We start from the raw sequence: 17,866 nt of genomic DNA, 5'->3' as shown, positions 1-17,866 counted from the left end.
TGCTCAGCAGGGAGCCTGCTTCCTCTTCTCTCTGCTTGCCTCTCTGCCTACTTGTGATCTCTCTCTGTCAAATAAATGAATAAAATATTTAAAAAAATTTTTTTTCACTTCTCCTGTGTTGGTTTTTTTTTTTTTTCTTAATTACTCACCTTTCAGGAATGAAGGTTTTCTCCACTGATGACTCATATCATAATGTCTGTACCTTCTCCTGACTCATTTTATTTTTACCTGGTTGCTGTTAGAACACGTTTCTTAGTTTTTCAGCTAGAGGAACAGTAAATGTGAGCTGACTTTGTTTAATTACTGAACGCTAACAATCAATTTATCTAAATTCTGAATTTCATCTCTCTTGCTTTTGTTATCTGGTTGACGACTTTGAGAAGGTAAACATATTTCTAGGTAATTCTAATTGATATATAGTCCTTTTCCCAAAAATAGTCTTCTTTTGCAATTTTTCATGACACTTTCTCATCTCCCATTCCCAGATGTAGTAAACCAAATGCTTAGGCACTGTAGACTCCAGATATTTGCAATAATGTAAAATTTAATCTTAGAAAGCATGTAAAATGAGAGTTGATACAGCAGCTCTGGCTATAGATATCTTTTTTGGGGTTAGGAGGAAAGCTGAGCAGACTCTAGATCCAAATTAAGCAGTAGCAGGGAAATGAGTCATCTCCTTACCATTTTTCAGGCTGGCAGATTTATTCTCCTTCAGATAACAAAGCAAGTGTTTGCCATTTCTTCCCCCTTCTATTTCAGTTTGATCTGCTTTGACTCGTGTATAGTGAAAACTGGGGTGATCAAATGAATAGTTGTCAGTTTGTATGGCTGGTAATGTCATAGTCATACTACGAATATATATTGTTTGGTTTTTAAATTTTTTAAAAAGATATTATTTATCCATTTGAGAGAGAGAGTGGGAGAGGGCAGAGAGGGGGAGAATGTCAGAGGGAAGAGCAGACTCCCCGTGGAGCTGGAGCCCGAGGAGGGACTCAAGCCCAGGACTCCGGGATCATGACCTGAGCTGAAGGCAGTCCCTTAACCAACTGAGCCACCCAGGCACCCAGGTTTCTAAATTTTTTTTTAAAATATAGGATTAATTTTTTAAATCACTTACTTCCAACCAGGCAGCATTCTAAAGAAAACAACTGAACTGATCTTGAAAACCCCAACTTTTTAAATTACCATTATTCTAAGATAAGGAAACTGAACTCATTTACTAAACTCATGGTCTATGAACAAATTTTTATTTTGGTAATTTATAAGCTTCCCAGGATGTTTTAAAATTTTCTGATTCTGCCTTACTGTTTATTTTTTTCATCTAACCTTTACATACTGTTGAATAACATTCAACCAAGTAAATTTCAAAGATCTAATTGACTTTATTACTAAACAATTCATTAATCAGTCAGCATCCTATCTAGCAAATAGAGGGCACTCTGAGGAGTTGTACACAGTGGAAGGTTTTTATAAAAGGAGGATGGGGCAAGAAAACAAAAGAAAAGGATTGTTTCAAGCAAGGCTGCTTGCCTTGGGGGAAAGGCTAGGGGTCTTATGCAGATTACCTAATCTTCCTTTTGGGGTTGGGGGAAATGGAGGGGGCTCTAAGCAGACTCATTGGTGTGATTGAAAAAATCCTGACTGACAGTTAAGACTGAATTTCTGGAGGAGAATGAAACTGTAATTATATTAAGGATTAAGCCCTGGTTTGGAAACTAGATCTAAGTGACATTATTTAGGGCCTATGGTTTTCTTTTAAATAATACTATTTCACTCAATTTGTATCCTATGTTGGTTTTTAAATGCATTCTTATTGTTGTAGATCCTATGTAGTGAATAGTATTATATATGCCTTTTGGAGGTATATTTTAAGTAGAACACACATATTTTAAAGGAAGGCCTTGTGGTGTATGGCTTGGTACCACTGTATTTATATTATTATGTTTTTCTCCTACACTTTTTTTTTTTTTGAGGTAGAGTAAAGCACATGTGCATGGGGGGAGGAGTGGTATGGAGGGGCAGTGGGAGAGGGAGAGAATCTTAAGATCTTAAGCAGAATCCACACCCAGCATGGAGCCCCACCTGTGGTTTGATCTCAGGACCCTGAGATCATGACCTGAGTCAAAATCAAGACTTGGACACTTAACTGACTGAGCCACCCAAGTGTCCGCTACACTTGGCTTTTTAAAAATTTCTAGGATCTCTCTCTAAATCATAGTCAAATCAAACTCATCATAGCAATAGCTCAAAGATTCAGCTGGAAAAAAAAAAAGATTCAGCTGAAATCTTGATTTCTTTTCTTTTTTTTTTATAAACATATAATATATTTTTATCCCCAGGGGTACAGGTCTGTGAATCGCCAGGTTTACACACTTCACAGGACTCACCAAATCACATACCCTCTGAAATCTTGATTTCTTAAGAATTCACATTATGTGCTAAAGATTATGTTAATATTAAATCATTAAGTACATACCTCTTTATACCTGTAATATCTTGAGCATTTATTTATTTATTTTTAAAGATTTTTATCTATTTGACAGAGAGAGAGAGAGGGTCAAGCAGGAGGAGTGGCAGGCAGATGGAGAGGGAGAAGTAGGCTTCCTGCTGAGCAGGGAGCCCAAAGTGGAACTTGATCCCAGGACCCTGGGATCATGACCTGAGCTGAAAGCACATGCTTAAGTGACTGAGCCACTGAGGTGCCCCTATTTTGAATATCTAATTCACCTATAAATCTGAATGTATTTGGTGAAAATGTGGACATGTTTCTAGCTACTAGAACAGTATTGAATACCATGTGGCTTGTGTGTCTCTGCTCCCACTTCTGCATCCAGGCAGATGGTGGTAATGGGGCATTATTGCTCCCTCAGCTTTGCTCAGCCACACAGTTCTTCTCAAACTGTGTCCTGGAAAGCTACTGTCATGTAATGAGATTTCATTTGTGTGATAAAACTATTTATTGCTTTAGTTTCAGATGCATATTAGAGTTCCCCCAAAAGAAAAATTTGGTATTGGCTTGCTTCTGCTACTTATTTCAGATATTTACAGAAAAGGTAACCTTTTGCATGTATGGAAAACTTTGCTAAGCTATGTTAGTATATTTAACAATAAAGCTTAAACTAGATGGAAATAAATATGATCAATATTTATTTATATAAAATATCAATTTTTATATTTATTTTAAAATGCCTAGATTCATGTTTTTTAAAAAGGTAAAATAGATAAAAACGTATATATTGGAGGATATGGTAGAAAAGCAATTTGCTTTAGTTTCATGAAATTATGTTTAGCCCCTGGAATTGTCTTATTATTGTTTCCCAAGAAAATACTTAAGGGTTAAGTTCCTAGGTCAGATAAAACAAATTAGTCCAAATGATTTTGGATCAGGATACAATGAAATTAAGCTTAGTTATATAACTATTTGTGGTTTTACTATAATTCTAGGCAGTTTGAAATGCCAGAGAACAATCTATTGCTGGTACTTTATAATGTAAATGCATGTTTCATAAATTAATTCCTTTTAAAGAATAGTCTCACATTCTAAAAATGTGACTTGATATGCCTGAAATTGATTACTATAAACATACTAATACATTGTTATTTAAACAATTTCAAGATACTTAAACAGCTAATTTTAAAAACAAGATCAGAATTAACTAGTGCTTTGTATTCTGTGCCCCTTCAATGTAAGAAGAGTGACAGAAACTCCAAGTTGCAAAATATAGAAGGAAGCACTTTTTTCCAGATGATGGTTAATCTATACAAGATGTGTTGTTGAAGTCTTTCGCCTTCCTTTACTCCCTTTTCCTAAAGGGAAATCTGGCTCTCCCCAGCACCTGCTCCTTTGTAGCCCTCCTGTGGAAGCTATTCATTCTCCCATGCCCACTTACCAAGCAATAGGAGGCAAGGCCAAGGTTCATCCATATTGCTTACAGGTCCTTCATTTCTAAAATTCTATTCTTTTTTTTTTTTAAAGATTTATTTATGGAGCACCTGGGTGGCTCAGTGGGTTAAGCCCCTGCCTTTGGCTCAGTTCATGATCTCAGGGTTCTGGGATTGAGCCCCACATCGGGCTCTCTGCTCAGTGGGGAGCCTGCTTCCCTTCCCCTCTCTCTCTGCCTGCCTCTCTGCCTACTTGTGATCTGTCAAATAAATAAAACCTTAAAAAAAAAGATTTATTTATTTTTGAGAGCGAGAGAGAATGTGGGGATGGGTGGGTAGGGTTAGGGGCAAAGGGGGAGGAAGAGAGGAATGTGTGGCTCCTCACTGAGTGCAGAGCCTGAGGGCCCTTCATGGGGCTCCATCTCCCGACACTGAGATCATGACCTGAGCCAAAACCAAGAGTCGGCGGCTCAACAGACTGTGCCACCCAGGTGCCCCTCTAACACTTTAAACAATAACAATTCATAAGTAAACTCTACTCTTCAGAATCCCATAACATCTTGTTCTATTGCCTACATCCCTCCTACTTACTAACATCCACTGACCTTGTTTCTCCACATCTATTAGGGATTTCTTCATTAGCTTAAAATTCTGTATCAGAAAGCACAATATGCTTGGCTGCCTTGTGTGTGTGTGTGTGTGTGTGTGTGTGTGTGTGTGATGCTAGCAGCCACCAATACTTGATGCCAAGTTTTTATAATTCATGACTTGTTGTAAACTATTGATAACCCAATTTATCATTCTTTCTTCATTTATTAGCTGCAATATTTCTACAAAGAGAAATTTCACCTTAGTTATACAGGAATCATTTCATATTAAAAAAGACAAAACAAATGTTTTATGATGTACTTTATTAACCCTGTGTTCTAAAAAGGCAATTAGTTGTATGTGTGTATGTGTGCCATTATGAATGTATGCATTTAAACACATATGGTGTGTTTTCATCTATTTCAGTTATTACACTTCTTGGCCAATGAGAGCTTTTTCAAGTTGGCTCTCATTTCCTATTGGTGCACACTTATATCCTCTGCTAGCTTCCTTACTAACTACACTAATTGGATCTCTTAAACTCAACTTATACATTATTTTCTCTACATCAGAAATGAACTGGTACCCCAAGTAGCCCTGCTTTTAATGAGTAGTATTTCAATGTCACAGCCTGGATATTAGTGATGTTCACTGCTATTTAGATGGGCATTTTTTTCTAGGCCTTTCCAAGGAAGAATGCTATAGATAGGTAGATAGAGATGAGAAAAAGAATCTTTTTTTTTTTTTAAACTTCATGAGATCACCCTGATGCTTCCAGTTCTGATCCTATACTAGAGAGAACTCATTCTCAAGGGCACAGGGGATCCTAGAATATTCATTTGTTTTATCCAGCATTACACACTTTTCATTCCCTTATTTTTTCTTAAGATATACTCAAAGGAATTGAGCGAATTACTGCTTCAACTGCTTTATCATGCTTAAATAAAAATTTAGCAATACTTAGAAATCAAAACATGCTTGAAACCAGGTCTCAGTGACTTGCTAGAAATTATCTCTGATGCACTGCACATTCTTTCTTTTTTTTTTTTTACAAGATTTTATTTATTTATTTATTTGAAATGGAAGGAGAGCACAGAGGGTAGAAAGGGAGAAGTGGACTTCCCACTGAGCAGAGAGCCCAATGTGGGTCTCAATCCCAGGACCCTGAGATCACGACCCAAACTGAAGGGAGATGCTTAACCCACTATGCCACCCAGGCACCCATGTATCACACATTCTAAACAAAAACATACCCAATATGTAAGTCTTAAATATGTTATTCATGAATTTACTTCTGCTTTTTCTAAGGCAAAATAAGCTTAACAGTATTCTACATAAACTGCCCCAAAACAAAACGGAGCCCATGTCTATTAAAATTATTCTCATATTGAATAGTAGTATAAATTTTTGTCTACAAACTACTTGAAAGAGCTGTGTTTTATCATTTTTGTATTCTAAGTGTTTTGCACAGTGCCTGAGACACAATAACATACTTAAAAAAGAGGTACTGAATAAATACATGTACAAAGAGTAAATGCAGTTGATCTTTGAAAAGCATGGGTTTGAACTGCATGATTATATACAGATCTTTTCAATAAAGAAAATTTTTTCGAGATTTGTGACAATTTGGAAAAATTTACATTTGAACTGTATAGCCTAAACAATGAAAAAATAAGAAAAATTAGGTATATTATGAATGAATAAAATATATGTAGAATATAGATATAGGTATTTTTATTACTACCATAAAATATACACAAATCTATTATAAAATGTTAAAATTTATCAAAATCTACACACACACTTGCAGACCATACATGGTTCTATTCAGTTGAGAGGAATGTAAACAAATGTAAACATGCAGTATTAAATCATAATTGCTTAAAATAAACTGTAGTACATACTACATTACTGTGATAATTTCATAGCGACTTTTTGTTGTTATTGTGGTAAGCTCAAGTGTTGCAAATATCCACTTACAGTGCCATGTGATGCTAGTCATTTTCATGTGAGCAATTTCTCTCTCTAGTAAACTGCGTATTGCAGCAAAAAGTGGTTTCTTGAGGTTCTCGAATATTTTTCACCGTGGTTAGTATAATATTGTCAGCCTTGAATAACATCATGGGACCCATACAAAGTGTCACTAGCGATGCTGGAAGTTTGCCCAAGAAGCAGAGAAAGGTCCTGACGTTACAAAAAAACGTTGAATTGCTTCATATGTACTGTAGATGGAGGTCTGCAGCTGCAGTTGCCCATCATTTAGAAATAAATGAATCCAGCATAAAAACTATTGTAAATAAAGGAAAAGGAAATTCATGCATCGATGACGGCAGCCACACTAGCAGGCCTAAAAACCTTGCACTTGTGAAATATCTTTTGTATCCCACTGAAAATGCAGCTTTTATGTGGATGCAGGTTTGCTAAAAGAAAGCCATACTTATATGCCTAATATAGGCAACATATACAACTGAGACTGTTATGACTCAAGAAAAAGCAAAGTCATTATATGAGAACTTAAGGCAAAAGAAAGGTGGAGGATCTAAAGCTAGAGAATTTAATGTCAGCAAAGGATGGTTTGATAATTTTAGAAAGAAGTTTGTCTTTAAAAAAAATGTCAGGATAACAAGAGAAGCAGCTTCTGTTGATTAAGAGGGAGCAGTCCCCAGATGGCATTAAGAAAATCACTGAGGAGAAAAGATATCTGCCTGGACTGGCTTTTTTGTTTCTTGTTTTGTTTTTAAATCAAATGAGCAAGCAGTCAAGGTTGTTTTATTTTTATTTCATTATTAGCTAAAAAGACTTTCCAATTGGCAAGTGTTTCTTCCAAGAATTGCCCCACTGTGATTTCAAAAGTCCATGTTAACTCCTTTCTGGAAACTTCCTTTTCTCAGTTGTTGTATTCCTGAAGAGCCTGGGCCATGAACTTTTAATGCAGATTAAGGTTCCCTATTCTGGGGAAAAAAATACCACAAAGGACGTTTATTAGTAGGGAAGAGAAGCAAGCCCCAGGATTTAAGGCAGGAGGGGCTGGGAGGCCAATACTACTATTTTGTGCAAATGTAGAACTTCCCTTATCTATTAAGCTTCTATCCCGAAGCTTTGAAGAGAAAAGACAAACACTAGTTACCTATCTTTTGCTGGTATGACAAGAAGGGCTGGACAAAACCCTTTTTTTCTGGATTTGTACCATTGATGTTTTGACCCTGAAGTCAGGAAGTACCTAAAGTTCTACTGATATTGGACAATGCTTCTGGCCACCCAGAACCCCATGAACTCAACACGAAGGGCATCAAAGTGGTTTACTTGCTCCCAAACAAAAAGTCTCTATAATCAGAGAATAAAAAGGACCTTTAAGGCTCATTACACATAGTACATATGGAAAGGATTGTCAACACTATGGAAGAAAACATTAATAGATAGAACAGCATGAAAATCTGGAAGGATTACACCATTAAAGATTCCATTGCTGTTATAGAAAAAGCCATGAAAACCATGATTCCCAAAGTAGTAAATCCCTGCTGGAGAAAACTGTGTCCAGATGTTGTGCAAGAGTTCAGAGGATTTTTGATAGAACCAATCAAGGAAATCATAGCCTTGTGGATATGGTTAAAAAAAAAAAAAGGTATAGGATGAAGGGTTTTGAGATCTCGATTTTGGAGAAATTCAAAAGCTAAGCAGAGGAATTAAGAGGAGACATCTTGATGGAGATAAGTGCTTCCAAACCAGTGCCGTATGATGTGGAAGAAAATATAGAAGCAAAAAAAAAAAAAAAATTAACATTAGATAATCTAGCTAATGAAGGGTTCCAATTATTCAAGTCTACTTTTGACTTCTTTTATGACATGGACGCTTCTATAATACATCTGCTGGAAGTAAAGCAAATAATAAAGAAGGATTGGTACTGTATAGAAACATTTTTAGAGACATGAAAAAGCAAAAAAAGTCAGAAATTACTGTGTATTTTTGTAAAATTACACCAAGTATGCCTGAATCTCCTGCCTCTGCTTCCACCTCCTCTACCTGTTCCCTCTGCCATGCCTGAGGTGGCAAAACCAACTTTTCTCCTTCCCCTCCTCCCCTTCCTCCTCAGCTTCTCAATATGAAGATGATGAGGATGAAGACCTTTATGATGATCTACTTCCACTTAATGGATAATATGTAATCATCATGCCATACAGTGAACAAACTTATCTGTTGTGTGTGTCTTTGTGGCAAGACACACTATATAGTTATATGGTTATGGCCACATGTAACTATATAGCAAGACTGTATGAGACATTTTTGTGTCATTAAGTATTCATTGTGTAGAACATTGTGTATAAGACTTGTATGAAAGTGGTTAGCCTGTCCTTACATAGGCATAGTGTGAGTGATATTTAACATAAAATAATCATGTGTTAGTTTTCTTACCATTTTATAACTTTCCTTAAAAAAAATCACGTTACCATACAATAAGTCTCTCTCGTAATTGGAGAAAGTGGGTATCAGCCTATCATCACAAGTAAATGGTTTTCTAAAAATATAACAATGGAGGCGCCTGGGTGGCTTAGTCAGTTAAGTGTCTCATTCATTTATTTCGGCTCAGGTCATGATCCCATGGGTCATGGAACATTGGGCTCGGGGCTCAGCATGGAGTCTGCTAGAGATTTTCTCCCTGTGCCCCTACCCCAATTCCCATGCCTGCATGCACTCTCCCTCCCTTGCTCTCTATCAAACAAATGAATGACTTTTTTAAAGAAGTAACAATGAAAAAAATAACAGTGTTTCCTATACTGTATTATGACTATGAATATAATGTTGTAGGCTATAAAAATTTTATAATGACTCATTCATCAGTGTATAAGCTAGGCTACCATGAAGCAATTGTTTGATTACACTAGGCTATCATAAAGCCATCATATTGCTGCATCTTTGTTATCAATCTTTGTACCTGTAATAAATATGAATTTTTTTCACATTATCTTTTATTTTTGGTGTCTAGTCTTAGTAATATATATAACACTTAGAGTGTTTTATATTACATAAGACAATATTGATGCTAAGTTGTGACAGATAATTCATTTTTTAAACAAATGACCTAAACTTTTTGTATCAATAAATACAGTACAGTATGTGAATGTATTTTTCTCTTATGATTTTCTTGATAACAATATGTGTTAATCGACCACTTACATTACTGACAAGGCTTCCAGTTAACACTAGGCTATTAGTAGATATTTGGGGAGAATCAAAAGTTACATGGGGATTTCTGATTACAGAAGGGGTCAGTGTCCCTAAACACTGCATTGTTCAAGCATCAGCTGTAGATGAGTTCATTTATTTAAGCCAATATCTTCCCAAAATAAGAATAAAAAAGAAATTCAGATTTTTCACTTATAAGAAGCTTAGGCAGTCTAATGAAAAGAGAGGCTTCTACTGGATTAAACGTGTATAAAAAAATGTCAATTGTTCATGTATATAGGTACTTAGTAGAGAATTTTAAAGATTAGTATTTTCCCCAAGCACCTCTTGCCTTTACTTAGGTGAAAATAATGTCAGGACTCAAGATAATAATAATACACTTACCTCATTATCACCCAATTCCAAATTAGACATAATGTAAATTTTAAATATATATATATAATATATATATAATATATATATATGGTCTTCTCTATGTTCATACAGAAAATTGAGCTGAGAAAGTTCAAATTTATGTCTAGCTAAAATATAAGTGTCTCTGTGCATCTGTATGATATATGTAATTGGTTCGGCAGATGAAGAAAGATGGGAATTTCAGATGATCCTTCCAGCCCAGAGTTTTCTTAGGAACCAGGTTAGCTCCATAGTCTATAGACCTTCCCTCCACCTTACTGACTATACAAATGGTTTAACTTGATTAGACTTTGACATGTCTTATGTTGGCATGATCTTTATCTTCTTTGACATTTATATATATTTAAAACTGGTAAGTTTTCAATGCCTAAAATTTGCTATCTGATATAAAATCATTTTTCTTCAGTCTTGTAATATATTTCTCTCACCCTCTTTTCATGTCTCCCCTGCAGATGTACTAATTCAATAGTATAGTCAGGACTTTTTGAACCAAGAACAGACACCTTCAGACATTTTCTTTGTTGCTTTGTAAAACAAACATTTTTTTTCCCCCATTTTGAACACTGGAGCTATTTGGATGATATCTACACCTATGTAGATTTAGAAAATGGAAGCAGCTGGCAAGTGCTCTCCTTTCTTTGATAACTGCCTAAATTCTGTCTGTACTTCCTCCTGGGGCCAGATGAGTAATTAACGCACAATAAAAAACTGATCTCTGAAAAGTTGAACTGAATGGAAGGTTACAAGCAACTGCAGTAAAGTAAGTTGTCATTATTAACAAACATCTTTTAAATATCCCATTTGAATTTAGCTGAACATAACAACAAAGAATAAAGGACTGTTTTTGTTCTGTCTGCTGTACTTTTAGTCTCTGATTTTCTGATCAATTTAGGAAGCAGCTTACAGTTTGCATATTGTATTGATTTTATATTGCTACTGTAACAATTGATTACAAACTTAATGCCTCAAAACAAAATACTTTGTCATACAATTCTGCTGGTCAGAAATACAACAGCGGTCTCATTGTGCTAAAATCAAAGTGTTGGAAAGGCTGTGTTCCTTTCCAGAGGCTTTTAGGGGAAAGTCTGGCTTTTAGGAGAAATTTGTTGTCCGTTCTATCTTCTAAAGGCTGTTTGAATTCCTGGGTTTGGCCCCTTTTCTTCCATGTTCAAAGCCAGCAAAAGCAGGTTGAGTCTCTAAAATCACATCACTCTGACCACCTCTACTGCCACCTCTTGCATTTTTAAAGATCATTGTGATTATGCTGAGCCCACTCAGTTAATCTCCTGATTTTAAGGTCAGCTGATTAGAAAACCTAATCCCTCTGCAACTTTTAATTCCTCTTTGCCACATAACCTAACATATGCACAGGTTTCATATAGTAAGACATGGACATATTTGGGAGGGGAGTATTATTCTGCCTATTACACATTTCTTTCTTTGATTCTGAAGAATCTTAAGTCAGGAATCAACAGCCATGTCTTCTCAATTATGTTGTAATCGCTTTTAATCTGTAGGTACAGTTCTACCTCAAAGTAAAGGCATATGACTTTCAATTATTTTATTCATTACTTCATAATGCAGAGTGTACACACTTGCCAGCTGGTACTAAATAATGTTTCTATTTGTTTATAAACTAAGAAATAATTTAGCTTCTAGATTGTGATGGTAAGGATGGGATTTAAAATTATTAGAAATTCCTTAAAATTGCCAAATTTAATATTGAAAAAGCGAATCTGAAAGAAGTTTTGTTTTTATTACATTTTCAATATAGATAAGAATTTTTCATTCTCCTTTATCTCTTGATAATGAGATTTTTCAGGGAAGCCTCTAACCCATTTCAAGTTTTAGTACTCTGAGAAATGCTTGAAAAAGTATAGTTATTAATAAAAACTTAAAAGTTTTGAACTCTTTTCAGTAGAGATTCTTTGAATTGAGTTAGTACTGTGTTGCAGTGCCTAAATTCAGGCATCCTCTAGATATGATATTAGTATGCCATGATCACCAAATGTTTCTCTGTAATCCTTGCTTAAAACAAATCTATAAACACAAAATTGGAGACCTTGGGTAAGTTAATTCACCTGTGTTTCAGTTTTCTCATTTGTTAAGTGACAATAATGATATCAAATGTTGAGATGAGAAATAAATGTGCTAATACATGTAAGCACGTACATGTATATAGAGTAGTAGCACAGAGCTGGTCTCAAAAATAATAAGTATCACTATTATTATTAACAACAACAAATGTTACAGCCTAAAGGAATCTTTAACTTCAGGATCAGACTAGTGATACTTTTAAAGACCTTTTTTAATGGCTCTACAAAATTAAAAAATAATTTTAAAAAGCCCAATCAGTTCTTTGAAGCCACAAAATATTATGTCACTTCATCTTTTTTATGTATAATGAAAAAAAATCACATTTTTTCACTTTTTGAAATTTTTAATTTATTTTTTAAATAATTTTATTCTTTCTCATCATGATAAGTATACGCTTTAATCCCTATTCTCTATTTCTTCCAACTCCCCACTGGAGTCCCTTCAGTAACTTTCAGTTTGTTCTCTAAGGCGAAGAATCTGTTTCTTGGCTTATCTCTCTCTCTCTCTCTCTCTCTCTATATATATATCCTCCACCCCCAGTTATTTGTTTTCTTTCTTCCACATAAGAGTGAAATCATGTGGTATTTGTCTTTCTCTGACTTATTTTGCTTAGCATTATGTTCCCTAGGTTTATCCATATTGTTACAAATAGTATTCCTACGTACGTGTGTGTGTGTGTGTGTGTGTGTGTGTGTGTAGATAGATAGATAGATATCACCTTTTCTTTATCTATTCCCCTATTGATTGATACTTGGGCTGCTTCCATATCCTTGGCAATTGTAAATAATGTAATGATGCAATCAACATAGGGGTGCACTTATCCTTTTGAATTAGTGTTATTTGTATTTTGGGGGTAAATATCCAGTAGTTCATTTACTGGATCATAGGGTGGTTCTATTTTTAACCTTTTGAGGAATCTCCATTCTGTTTTCCACAGTGGTGCACCAGTTTGCATTCCCGCCAACACTGCAAGAGGGTTTTTTTTCTCCATGTCTGCCAATACGTGTTTCTTGTGGTCTTGATTTTAGCCATTCTGACAGGTGCAAGGTGATAACCTCATTGGAGTTTTGAATTGCATTTCCCTTATGATGAGTGATCTTGAGCATCTTTTCATGTGTCTGTTATCCATTTGTATGTCTTCTTTGGAGAAATATCTCTTTGTGTCTTCTATTTTTTAATGGGATTATTTGTTTTTTGACTGTTGAGTTGTATCAGTTTTTTATATATTTTGGTACTAATCCTTTATCAGATAGGTCATTTGCAAAAATCTTCTCCCATTCAGTAGGTTACCTTTTATTTTTATTGGCTATTCCCTTCATTGTGCAGAAACATTTTATTTTGTTATTGTCCTAATAATTTATTTTTGCTTTTATTTCCCATTGCCTCAGAAGACATATCTAGAAAAATGTTGCTATAGCTGATGTCAAGAGATTACTGTCTGTGATCTCTTCAAGAATTTATACGGTGTTAGGTCTCACATTTAGGTCTTTAATCCACTTAGAGTTTATTTTTGTGTATGATAAAGGAAAGTGGTCCAAGTTTATTATTTTTGCATGTGGCTATCTGGTTTTCCCAACACCGTTTGTTGAAGATACGATCTTTTCCCCATTGAATAGTCATTCCTCCTTTGTCAAAGATTAATTGGCCATATAATTGTGGGTTTATTTCTAGGCTTGCTGTTCTATTCCATTGATCTATGTGTCCATTTTTATGTCAGTATTATACTCTTTTAATTACCACTGCTTTGTAATATAACTTAAAATCTGGACTTGTGATACCTCCAGCTTTGTTTTTCTTTTCAAGATTGTTTTGGCTATTCAAGGTCTTTTGTGGTTCCATACAAATTTTAAGATTTTTTTTTTCTAGTTCCTTGAAGAATGTTATTGGTATTTTGATAGGAATTAAATTAAATGTGTAGATTGCTTTGCAGACTGTTTTAAAAAATATTTTATTTATTTGAGAGAGCCAAAGACAGTGAGAGAGAGCATGAGTAGGAAGGAGAGGGAGAAGCAAGCTCCCCACTGAGCAGGGAGCCTGACACAGGGCTTGATCCCAGGACCCCAGATCATGACCTGAGCCAAAGGCAGTTGCCTAACTGGCTGAACCACCCAGGTGCCCCATTATAGACCTTTTAACCATATTTGTACTTCCAATCCATGTGCATTTAATGTCTTTCCATTTCTTTGTGTCATCTGGAATTCCTTTCATCAGTGTCTTACAGTTTTCAGGGCACAGATCTTTCACCTCTTTAAGTTAACTTTGTTCCTCGATATTTTGTTGGTTTTGTTGCAATTTTAAGTGAGACTATTTTCTTGATTTCACTTTTTGCTGCTTCATTATTAGTGTATAGGAATGCAACAGATTTCTGTACATTAATTTTTGTATCCTGTGATTTTACTGAATCCATTTATCAGTTCCAGCAGTTTTTGGTGGAGTCTTTAGGGTTTTCTATGTATAGTATCATGTAATCTGCAAATAGTGAGAGTTTTACCTTTTCCTTACCAATTTGGATGCCTTTTTTCCCCTTTATGTTATAGTCTAATTTCTGTACCTAGAACTTCCAGTGCTATGGCAAATAAAAATGTTTAGAGTGGACATCCTTAACTTGTTCCTGACCTTAGGGGGAAAGCTCTCAGTTTTTCTCTATTGAGTATGCTGTTGGCTGTGGGTTTTTCATAGAAGGCCTTTATCTTGTTGAGGTCTATTCCTTCCAGACCTACTTTGCAGAGGGTTTTTATCATGAATGGATGTTGTACTTTGTCTAATGTTTTTTCTGCATCTACTAAAACAATCATGTGGTTTTTTATTCTTTCTCTTATTAATGTGACATATCGCACTGAATGTTTTGTGAATATTGAACCACACTGTATCCTGGGAATAAATCCCATTTGTTCATGGCATATGGTTTTTTAAATGTATTGTTGAACTTGCTTTGGTAATATTTTGTTAAGGATATTTGCATCTATATTTATAAGAAATATTGGTCTGTTTTTGTCTCTTTTTAAAAAAAATATTTATTTAAGAAAAAGAGAGAACACAAGCAGGGGGAGGGACACAGAGTGAGGAAGAGAAAATCCTCATGCTTACTCCCCATGAGTATGAAACACATCACAGGGCATGATCCCAGGACCTTGAAATCATGACCTGAACTGAAATCAAGAATCGGACACTTAACAGACTGGGCCACCCAGGTGCCTCTGTAGTTCTCTTTTTTGTTGTTGTCTTTATCTGGGTAATACTCGTCTCAAAGAACGAATATGGAAGTTTTCATTCCTCTTGTATTTTTTGGAATAGTTTGAGAGGAACAGGTATTAATTCTTCTTTAAAGGTTTGGTAGAATTCACCGTGAAACCATCTGGTCCAGGACTTTTGTTTTTTGGGAGTTCTTTGTTTATTGATTCACTTTTATTGTTGGTGATTGGTCTGTTAAATTTTCTATTTCTTCCTACTTTAGTTTTGGTAGGTTATATGTTTCTAGGAGTTTATCCATTTCTCCTAAGTTGTCTAGTTTGTTGGCCCAAAGGTTTTCATAACATTCTCTTAAAACTGTATTTCTGTAATGTTGGTTGTTCTTTCTTCTCTTTCATTAGTGATTTTGTTTATTTGGGTACTCTCTATTTTTTGCTTTTTGGACAGTCTTGCCAGAGGCTTATCAATTTTGGTGATTTTCCATTTTGCTGGGTTTGGGTTTTTCTTGTCAATTTATTAAAATCATCTTAATGTAGCCAAATTTCCCCTATTTAAGGTAAGACAGAGCAGGCTGGGCTAAGAAAGATAAGATATTGACTCTGGTTGTCAGAATTAAAGTCACACCTACTGACAAATCCTGAGTTTCATGACAGAGTCCAATGAAGAAGTCTCGTTTTTGTTTTAATATTTATTTATTACTATTATTTTTTTATTTTTACTTTTATTATTTTATTATTTTTTATTTTTTATTATCATGTTTAGTATTTATTATTTTAGAGAGAGAGAGTGAGAGCATGATGGGGAGACCCAGAGGGAGAGGGAGAGAGAATCTCAAGCAGACTCCATGCTCATTGTGGGGTCCAACTTAAGGCTTGATCCCACAATCCCAAGATCATGACCTGAGCCAAAACCAAGAATTAGATGTTTAACTGACTGTGCCATCCAGATACCCTGAGTTTCATTTGTTTTAATGAACCATACATTCATTATTAACATGAAGATTAACAAACGGCAATTCCTGAAAAATAGTGTGGCTAAATAATGTGACCTATGAATTAGAATAGTTTGGAATAACATTTTATAGATTGATTTTTTGGTTAACACTTTATTCTATACACTTCTTAGTTATAGCTCTTGAAAGTCTTTCCCAAATCTATAGTGTAATTCTTGACTGCATTGAACTGAAATTTTTGGCAAAATCTATCACTTCAATTTCTTGAATAAAGCAGTATAATAAATCTAATCCATTTATTTGTTAGGTGATTATGAGTTTTAAATAAATCTTAGTGCCAACAGAATAATAATCAACTGCCATTGCAAAATATTGATTATTATATTTGATAGTGAGCCACTATCATAATTATCCCCCTTTTTTTTAGTCTTTAACACACAAACATATATTTGTTAAGGGAATTAATAAGTTCATAAAAATGGCACAAATATTTTTCAATTTCATTTTCTTATAATTCAATTATAATTCTCTAAAAATTTTACAAGATTATTTACTTATTTATTTGACAGAGAGAGATCACAAGTAGGCAGAGAGGCAAGCAGAGAGAAAGAGAGGAGGAAGCAGGCTCCCTGCCGAGCAGAGAGCCCAATGAGGGACTCGATCCCAGAACTCTGAGATCATGACCTGAGCCGAAGGCAGAGGCTTAACCCACTGAGCCACCCAGGTGCCCCTATAATTTTTTAACTTACTAAATCATCAGTTCAACAAATACAAATGTACAGTTACTATGAGTAAAGCAAACTACTAGGTACTGAGCTATAAGTGAGAAAGATTAACATGGTCTAATGATATAATGGAAAAGAGAAATCTTACATAGATAGCATCTATAGATGTTATCCTGAGGCAGTAGGAAAACCACTGAAAAGCTATATCCAGAAGAGATACTTGCTTAGTCTCTAAATACATCACTATAATATAAGAAAACAAATGGATTACAGAACACAAGAATGGATGCAGAAGATAAACAAGCAGTTTCAGAGACAACACCACATTCCACATAAGGAATAAACCCTTGAGACTAGCATTGTGACAGCAGTAGACAGAAAATTTTCTATAGGAACTGGTAGTTTTATTTGATATAGAATAAAGATGAGGTAAGATTCAAAGATGAAACTTGGCTTCTGGTCTGAGCATTTGAGTGGATGTCATTTTCTGTCACAGAAAAATGGAATAGGAGCAGGTTCTTGGGTGAACTATGATACAAGTTTTGGACTTTCAAAGCGGAGACACTGAAAAGATAATAAGAAGAACAGTCTAGGTTGGAGTCATTTACATATAATTCAAGCCACCGGAAGTAAGAAATAACTTACAGGGAGAGAACAGTTGAGAAGAAAAGAAGCTCTGACATGGGTCAGGTGGAAAAAGTGATAGGCAAAGGAGTTTTTAATACAGAATAAACAAAGAAGGACTTAAAGAGTACAGTATCACAGAGAGTCAAAGTAAGAAAGCAAAATACTTAAAATGAGAAGTATGATGAATGGAATCAAGTACTGTAGAGAGATA

The 17,866-nt window shown here is 35.0% G+C and overlaps 1 protein-coding gene across 2 annotated transcripts in view; it reads left to right on the top strand.

The window, feature by feature from the left end:
* PIK3C2G (phosphatidylinositol-4-phosphate 3-kinase catalytic subunit type 2 gamma) overlaps positions 1-17,866 on the top strand; it is a 354,996-nt gene that overhangs the window by 9,505 nt on the left and 327,625 nt on the right. The window lies entirely within an intron of this gene.

The sequence above is a fragment of the Mustela putorius genome, unplaced genomic scaffold, assembly GCF_011764305.1.
Source record: "Mustela putorius furo isolate JIRA1106 unplaced genomic scaffold, ASM1176430v1.1 tig00537227_pilon_pilon_pilon, whole genome shotgun sequence".
NCBI classification, from domain to species: domain Eukaryota; kingdom Metazoa; phylum Chordata; class Mammalia; order Carnivora; family Mustelidae; genus Mustela; species Mustela putorius.
The sequence above is the reverse complement of the archived record's forward strand: the minus strand, read 5'-3'. Positions and strand labels throughout refer to the sequence as shown.